Raw genomic sequence first — 7,644 nt, forward strand, 5'->3', positions numbered from 1 at the left:
TATGTCACTCACCTTCCGTCCACAGCAGCAGGGAGCAGCAGCGCAGTCTCCTGACCTAAGATGGCCGCCAAGTGACGACACAGCTGACTCCGCCTTGAGCCATCTAGCCTTTCTATACATGTCTATGAGTGAAACACTTCGAGGCTTCGTTTGGCCATAGTCACGTGACATGGGTGTTTTGAATCACGCTTCGGATCAGTGTTTCGAAACATCTGGGGGGTATTCCAGAAAGCTTGGTTAACTTACCATTTGGTAAATCATAACCTCTGGGTTGATTTACCCCAAACCCGCATACCATGAGTATGTCGGTTCCAAAACACCTGAGAAGAGTTAGTTTAATCAACCTCCTACTGGTTACCCAGAGTTAATGCGCGCGCACGGTGAGTACATAAAGACATTTTCAATGGATCGCCGATTTCAGGAGTCACCATGGAAACCCAGGGAAAAAAAAAGCGAGCTACATAGGCTACTTAGGTGAAACTGAGTTGGAGGTTTTAATGCTTGCTTATGAAGACTATAAGCCCATTATAAAAAAATAAAAAAATAAAAAGCAATACTGCTGCATCAGCAAATGAAAGAGAGTTGGCTTGGCAAAAAATAACGGACAGAGTAAATGCACGAGTTTATAAAATTATAAATGGGCTATTTTCCTCTTTCATTGTGACGCAAAAAATTATTTGGGGCATGTAGTAAAAATAGACAAGAATTTACTTGTTGGCCTCCATACATTTCTTAATATTACAGTAGTAGCCTAATGCACATAATTGTCTAGTAATATGTTGGCCTCTTGTTTTATCAGGTGTAATCCTTCTGGAGCCAGAAGAAGTGTGAGCTAAGTCAAATTGAAACACAAAAACATTCTCCAACAATGTAATTTAGTATTTAATGTAGCCTAATTTAGTTTTCTATGTAGCCAATAGAAAGAAGGCTGAGGCCCGTAAAACAGGTGGGGGTCCACCTCCACCTTCCCTCACCCCAGCTGAGGAGCTGGCGCTGTCCCTTAATAAAGGGCGACCTGTGGTCGATGGGATTCCAGGGGCAGTTCGTCAGACTCAGCTACCAAGACAAGTGGCTTAGTAAAATGTAGGTGTATCATATTAATACTTATGATTTATTTATGTTTGCACTGTTTTTGTCAGTGTTTTAATAAAGCACCATTTTAAAAAGGCATTTTGAATGCATTTTACAGTCATTGATTCACTTGTGCAGTATGCATGCTGCTTTGACTGCATATGCTGTGTACTGTAATCTTATTACTAGTACTCTTAGATGTTCCTAATGTCCTTCTTTATTAGTTGTATTTGTTTAAGAATATACATTGAGTATTGAATATGCATGATTATCTTATTGGTTTAATTATCTTGCAGTTGCTGATGGCCACATTGTATTATTGGATCCTCCTGCAACACCACACTCTGTCACAGTTGTAATTTATTATTGTCTTTAGGTTTCTGTTTGCTAGACCAAGCATCCTTCCTTATTTTCACTGTAGGATGACAATGAAGAGACCACTTCTGCTGTGACAGAAACAGAAAATGTGGGGAGGCCCATTAGAGGTATGATGCATAGAATGAATTCCCCCTTTTTTGCATAAGAGAACAAATAAATTGTCATTGTCATTTTACAGAATATGGCAGGAGATTTTAATACAGATGAGGGTCCATCTACCTCCACACAGAATCTTAGCATTGTAAGAAATGTTCTGCAGTTCTCCTTCCTCATTTAAATATTTGGTCTGTGTTTGTATTACAGACTTTATCAGTCATGTTTAATTATTCTGTCTTTCTAGTTGCCTGCCAAAGAGCTGTATAAGGACCACCTTCAAAAGCAAATCAGAAAAAGTGACATGGAGATGGACCTTATACAGCTTCAAATGGAGGAGAAAAGGCTTAACCTAAAAAAAGGCCAGACTTGAATTGCTGGAGCACCAGCTTAAGGTGGGAAACAGTGTGTGAACATTAATCTGTCATTTGTTGAATGAAATCTAAAGCAATAAATACAAATGTCTTTTGTTACAGGAAATAAAGAAACCATGAACAACACTTGACTGTTAACTGGTTTTAATTAAAGTGATTTTGGCAAATCATGTCTCGTACCACCCTGCCATCTCTTTGGTCTACTGGGTTCACTGGGGGTTCCTCTTGGCCATCTTCATCAAGAGAAGGGGGGGGGCCCTCTCACCTCTCAGTGTGGCAATGTTGTGAAGAACAACACAAGCAGCTGTGATGTCACATGAGCTTTCTGGGTTGACCCTGAGCCCAAGCAGGCACTGAAACCTTGCCTTCAGGATGCCTATGGTCCACGTTCTGCTGTGGGCCAGGTTGAATTGTGCCTGTGGTCCAGGCTCAGGTTCAGGGTAGGGTGTCATCATATAGGGCAGACAGGGGTACCCTCTGTCCCCCAGCAAGTAACCATTGAAGTGTCATATAAAGGTAGTTAAAGTGTATAATTGCATAAAAAAAAACATAAAATTAAAAAATTAAAAAAAACATTGTGTAAGGCAAAATTTGTGGCACAATGATGCCTCCCTAAACATTCTGGCATCATGTACAGACCCTGGCCATTTGGCTTCAACATTAGTGATGAGGTGGGTTGCATCACATATTACCTAGTTAGTGGGGACCAGTAATGAGGGTGATTTAATGCTTTAAACACCCAAACATTTAGCACCCAAAAAATCTATTGTCACCTGCACATTGATGCTATGGATTGACTTCCTATTAACATAGTCTCCTTCATTGACTGAAGGAGCTTTAATGGGAATGTGGGTTCCATCAATGCACCCAATTACATTTGGGAACCCTGAAATTGAAAGTTATATAATTAGAAACTTTTAAAATTATTGTGACTGTCACTGTATACAGTATGAATAGATTAAGTATAGTGCTATGTAACTAAAATGGTCTTTCATAGAATATCATAGAATGGACAAACCCGCCACTCTGTGGAATTCCTCTTTAATGACCCTCAGTGGTTTATGGCCAGGGAACTGCACAAAAGTGTGTAGGAACCGTTTGAGTGCAATGCATACTGTACGAACAGCCCTACACACAGTTGCCTTTCCCACATGCTCTGCATCGACTATTGTATACAAAAAACTCACCGTCGCAAAAAAAGTTAAATAAATGGAGTTAAATATTTAACTCCATTATCTTCGTTTAATAAATTAACGATTCTTTTGAAAAACGGTAACGCTCCCGCAAATATTCATTTGGATACGAAAACACATTGATACGTGGTTGTATCACCCTCTCACGGCGGAAAAGATTTCGTATCATCTGTGCTTCCACATCCACTGGATCGTCTTCAAAAGGGCACGCCATGCTCAGTAACCTTCTGAAACAAACTAACCCTGGAACATAACCTGCTACCGAGCAGGTTATCTTCAGAGAGTAAGTTCCTATGGTTACATACATACCCAGAAAGTTACCTCCGTTTTTGGAACCGAAAGTTGAGGTTATCCACTAACTTACCCTTAAACTTACCCGGGTATGTCACATAACCTGCTTTCTGGAATACCCCCCTGCGCTTCGGGATCTCGCAAAGCTTCGGAACGACTGTTTCGCGTCAGCCATCCCTAGTGCTCACACAAAACGAGACATGAACCGTTTTGATAACAAAACGATAACACTCATAATCCACTTGTTCACACAAAACATGACAACATAAAAGCACACAGCTAGTGAAAAACACAAGACATGTGCTACACAGCACAAGACAAAACATGACATGAAAGCACGCGGCCGATGAAAACATGGCGTGCTACAAAGGACACAACACGCGCAGATGAAAGAGTGTATGGTCCGAGCGAACTCGAAACCGCACGCTCACGTGACAAGACAGAGAGCACGAGAACTAACGAAAGCTCATCCTGTGCGCTCACAACAGAAAACAAACACACGAAGCATGGATGTCTGAATCCCGACACAGATCCGAAACCAAACTAGACCGACGTGCCGGGATTCAAACACCAAACACGTTAGTGCATGGCTCGAACACGCTCGAAACCGCGCACTCAGACAAACACGAGACAAAACCAGGAGTGTCAGAGCTCTGTCACAAAATCAAGAAAGGAACTAGACCGAAGTGACAGAACCCTGACAACAGTTATATTAATGAGTCTAGATGACAAAGGTAAAGAGGACAAAACAAACAATAAAACGTACAATCAATCAATCAATAAATTACTCTTAACATCGTTACGGAGGAATCCTAAAATCAGCAAGCTAAGGGAGTGAGCCACACACATTGGCGGAGAATGTAGAAGAGGGTTGTGTCTATGTGGATATATGGAGACATCATTTATACTGAGTTTAAAAACAACCAAATTTCTAGAGGCAGGCTTTAACTTTTGTGCTGATGCCTGCTGGTTTGTTTTGACAGAGCTCTCTTGTTCTGTTTTCCATTGTCACATTTTTATTTTAACAGTGAAATTTCAATGTAAGTGAAAGCCTAAATGAATTCTGAAATGTCTAAAATTAATTTGATGAAACATTTTATTATTTTCTACCTCATTCACGATGGCATTCTATGAGACATTTGGATAGCTGTACCCCTGTGAATTGCAGGTCAGCGAATTTGGTTTGACAAGAATAAAGCACACACGCAAAAGCCCTGCACCCACAGCTTGATATGTACAGCCTTTAATAGCTGCCATTTTGTAGCAAAAAGGCTATTCAACAGACTTTACCAACATTTGAAAAGGCTATTTTGAAAGACTTTTGGGAGTTTGTGGAGAGTTCTTGGCACCATCTTTGAAAGCTAATTTAAAACGAAAAGACTGAATGTACTGACAGGCCTCAAGGAACAGCATTAGCCTGTGCATTCATACACACACACACACACACAAACACACACACACACACACACACACACACACACACACACACACACACACACACACACACACACACACACACACACACACACACACACACACACACACACACACACACACACACACAAAAACATCAATTCACAGCGAAACTATCACAAATTTCATCTGAAAATCAAAGAGCCATTCACTTTTCACTACAGACAACCTTTCATCATGATCTGGTTAACAAATGCACATTTCATGTTCTTGCTGACAGACTGGCTCAGAAATTAACAGTAAATTCAAGTGAAGGATTCACCACTGAGCGTTTGGCATTGTTGCTCTAGAATGGCACAAATGGGATGCTATGGAAGAGCAAATGGATTTGAGCTCTAATTTGTGAAGGGCACTTAGTGCTAGTGCTAATGAGTCCACATTAGAAGCTAGCTGTGCAGCTGGGTTCAGCCTGCAGGAGTGCAGATATGCCCAGAGCTGGTGATGAACCAACTTAGTCTGCTCACCCCAGAACATTCAACATCACCCATCCATCAGCTCTCTACTGCAGTAAATATACAACCTGGCATATTACTGCAATATAAATATACTGCAGACAGAAATAATGCAAAGATGAGCATCTGTGGTGCCAGTACCATTTTTCACTTTATAAAACTGATGAAAAGTGATGGAAAAAAATCACACTGTCAGGGCAATAATTGTTTAAAATGTTTTAGTTATTTATTTAAATGGATGAAACTTCTGTTATAATTTACTTAGTCTCAAGCAGTTGAGTTTGAAATCTGTTTCATGACCTAAATTTTAAATGAAATATTTGCCACCATATTTTGAGAATGAACCATTTGCAATGCCATAGACTGAATAGCCGATGGGCTCAAATAAAGATTTGTTCAGCTCTGTTATCCTCTAGACAGTATTACATTTGTGACCTCCACTACAGTCAATATTCTGAATGCACTACTGCATAAAACCGACAATCACCTCATACTCATACATGATCTCATACACACCTCATACATATACACACCTCATACGTATATTTACGTCCCAGAGCGTCCACTATAACCTGATGCGTACTATACTAAATAGTGCATGTCTATCTGAGAAGATTCTCAAGGTCATTGTTCAACATCAGCTGCCTCAACTAACATCAGGTCATCTTGCTAAAAAATTCTGGCAAAAAATTAAAGGCCTAACATCACTTGGGAAAAATAAAACCTAACTACCAGAGATGTATGATGGTACAGAGATTTGATATTCTTGTCATAGTAACCAAGCTTCTCAAAGAGGAAAGCATGTATGAGAAGCTTTAAAGAGATCTGTAAAAAATGTTCAAGTAAAATCTTTACTAATACCTATTCCCTGGAGCAATTGTTTTTAACCCTGGTCCTGGATGACTCTCAACAATACACATTTTGCATGTCTCCCTTATCTGACACACCTACTTCAGGGCTTGGAGTCTCTACTAATGAACTGATGTGTTGAACCTGGTGACATACAAAATGTGCAGTGTTGGGGGAACTTCAGGAACAGGGTAGGAAAGAAGGAGAAGCCATTTAATGTCTATATCCAGGGTATAAAATCCTGCTCCTGGCAAGCCACCCTCCGGCAGAGTTTAGCTGCAACCCTAATTATACACAGCTGAACCAGCTAATCAAGGTCTTCAAAAGTAGCAGGTGTGTTGGAGCAGACTGGAGCTAGAGTCTTACAGGAAGGTTGCCCTCCAGGAGCAAGACTGGACGCCACTGGTTAATATGGACTCTCAAAATAAACAAGAAGCAACTTCTGGCGCTTTTCCATTACCAGTACCAGCTCAACTCGACTCGACTCGCCTCGTCTCGGCTCGCTTTTCGCTCCGTTTTCCATTGCAGATAGTACCTCCACAATAGTACCTGGTCGTCATAGCGACGCCGCAGGAAACTGCCGTGACTTAATCTTTTACGCGAGACGCGCGAGATACACCCGCTACCCACACACACAGGACAATGGAGGAAATCGAGTGTATGCTGTTTTTGGATGTTTTTGTTTTTGCTGTTTTTTATTCAGGATACTCCGTCTGGCGCGTGCAATGATGACGCAGTGAATAGTGACGATTCTCTCTGACCAATCAGCAGTCTGCCTTGTTTTCACGTCACATTTTAGTATCGCCTCGGCTCGCCTCAGCTCGCTTATGGCGCTTTTCCACTGCATGGTACGGTACGGTACGGCTCGGTTCGGTACGGCACGCTTTGGCGCTTTTCCACTGCATGGTACGGTACGGCTCGGTTCGGTACGGCTCACTTATGGCGCATTTCCACTGCATGGTACGGTACGGTACGGCTCGCTTCGGCTCGCTTTAAATGGTACCACCTCTGTTGAGGTTCCAAGCGTACCGTACCGATACTAAAATGTGACGTGCAAACACTGCAGATCACTGATTGGTCAGACAGAATCATCACTACCAGCGTCATTGTATTTACAACACGAGACACTAAACCCGCTAGATTTAAATAGCCAGTAGACAACAGCCAACACAGCGCCTGTTTTAAAAGTATTTGCTTCAAAAATGCTTTAAAGGTGCCCTAGAATGGATTATTTTATTATTTTATAATGTTTCCTAGTGTGCCCTTATAATGTTAGTATGTTTTTTAGATCAAAATTTGTTATAATTTAGAAATAAAAGGCATATTTCCTAGCCTGATTTTATCCTTTGATTTGAACACTCAGTTTGAAGGGGCGTGTCTGCTGTGAGACTTCAGTGTAAACGCCCTCTGCTGTGATTGGCTGACATGCTTGCATATGAAATATCTGGCATTAAATGTAGAGCTATCAGG

At 41.2% G+C, this 7,644-nt stretch overlaps 1 long non-coding RNA gene across 1 annotated transcript; it reads left to right on the plus strand.

The window, feature by feature from the left end:
- The first annotated feature begins 230 nt into the window (after positions 1 to 230).
- LOC309488222 lies at positions 231 to 2,632 on the plus strand. The gene is made up of 6 exons (XR_014202064.1): positions 231 to 1,083; positions 1,368 to 1,426; positions 1,493 to 1,556; positions 1,628 to 1,690; positions 1,790 to 1,972; positions 2,165 to 2,632. It is a non-coding gene; the product is annotated as an uncharacterized lncRNA (long non-coding RNA).
- The last annotated feature ends 5,012 nt before the right edge of the window (positions 2,633 to 7,644 follow it).

The sequence above is a fragment of the Leuciscus leuciscus genome (assembly GCF_965113295.1).
Source record: "Leuciscus leuciscus genome assembly, chromosome: 23".
Lineage (NCBI taxonomy): Eukaryota > Metazoa > Chordata > Actinopteri > Cypriniformes > Leuciscidae > Leuciscus > Leuciscus leuciscus.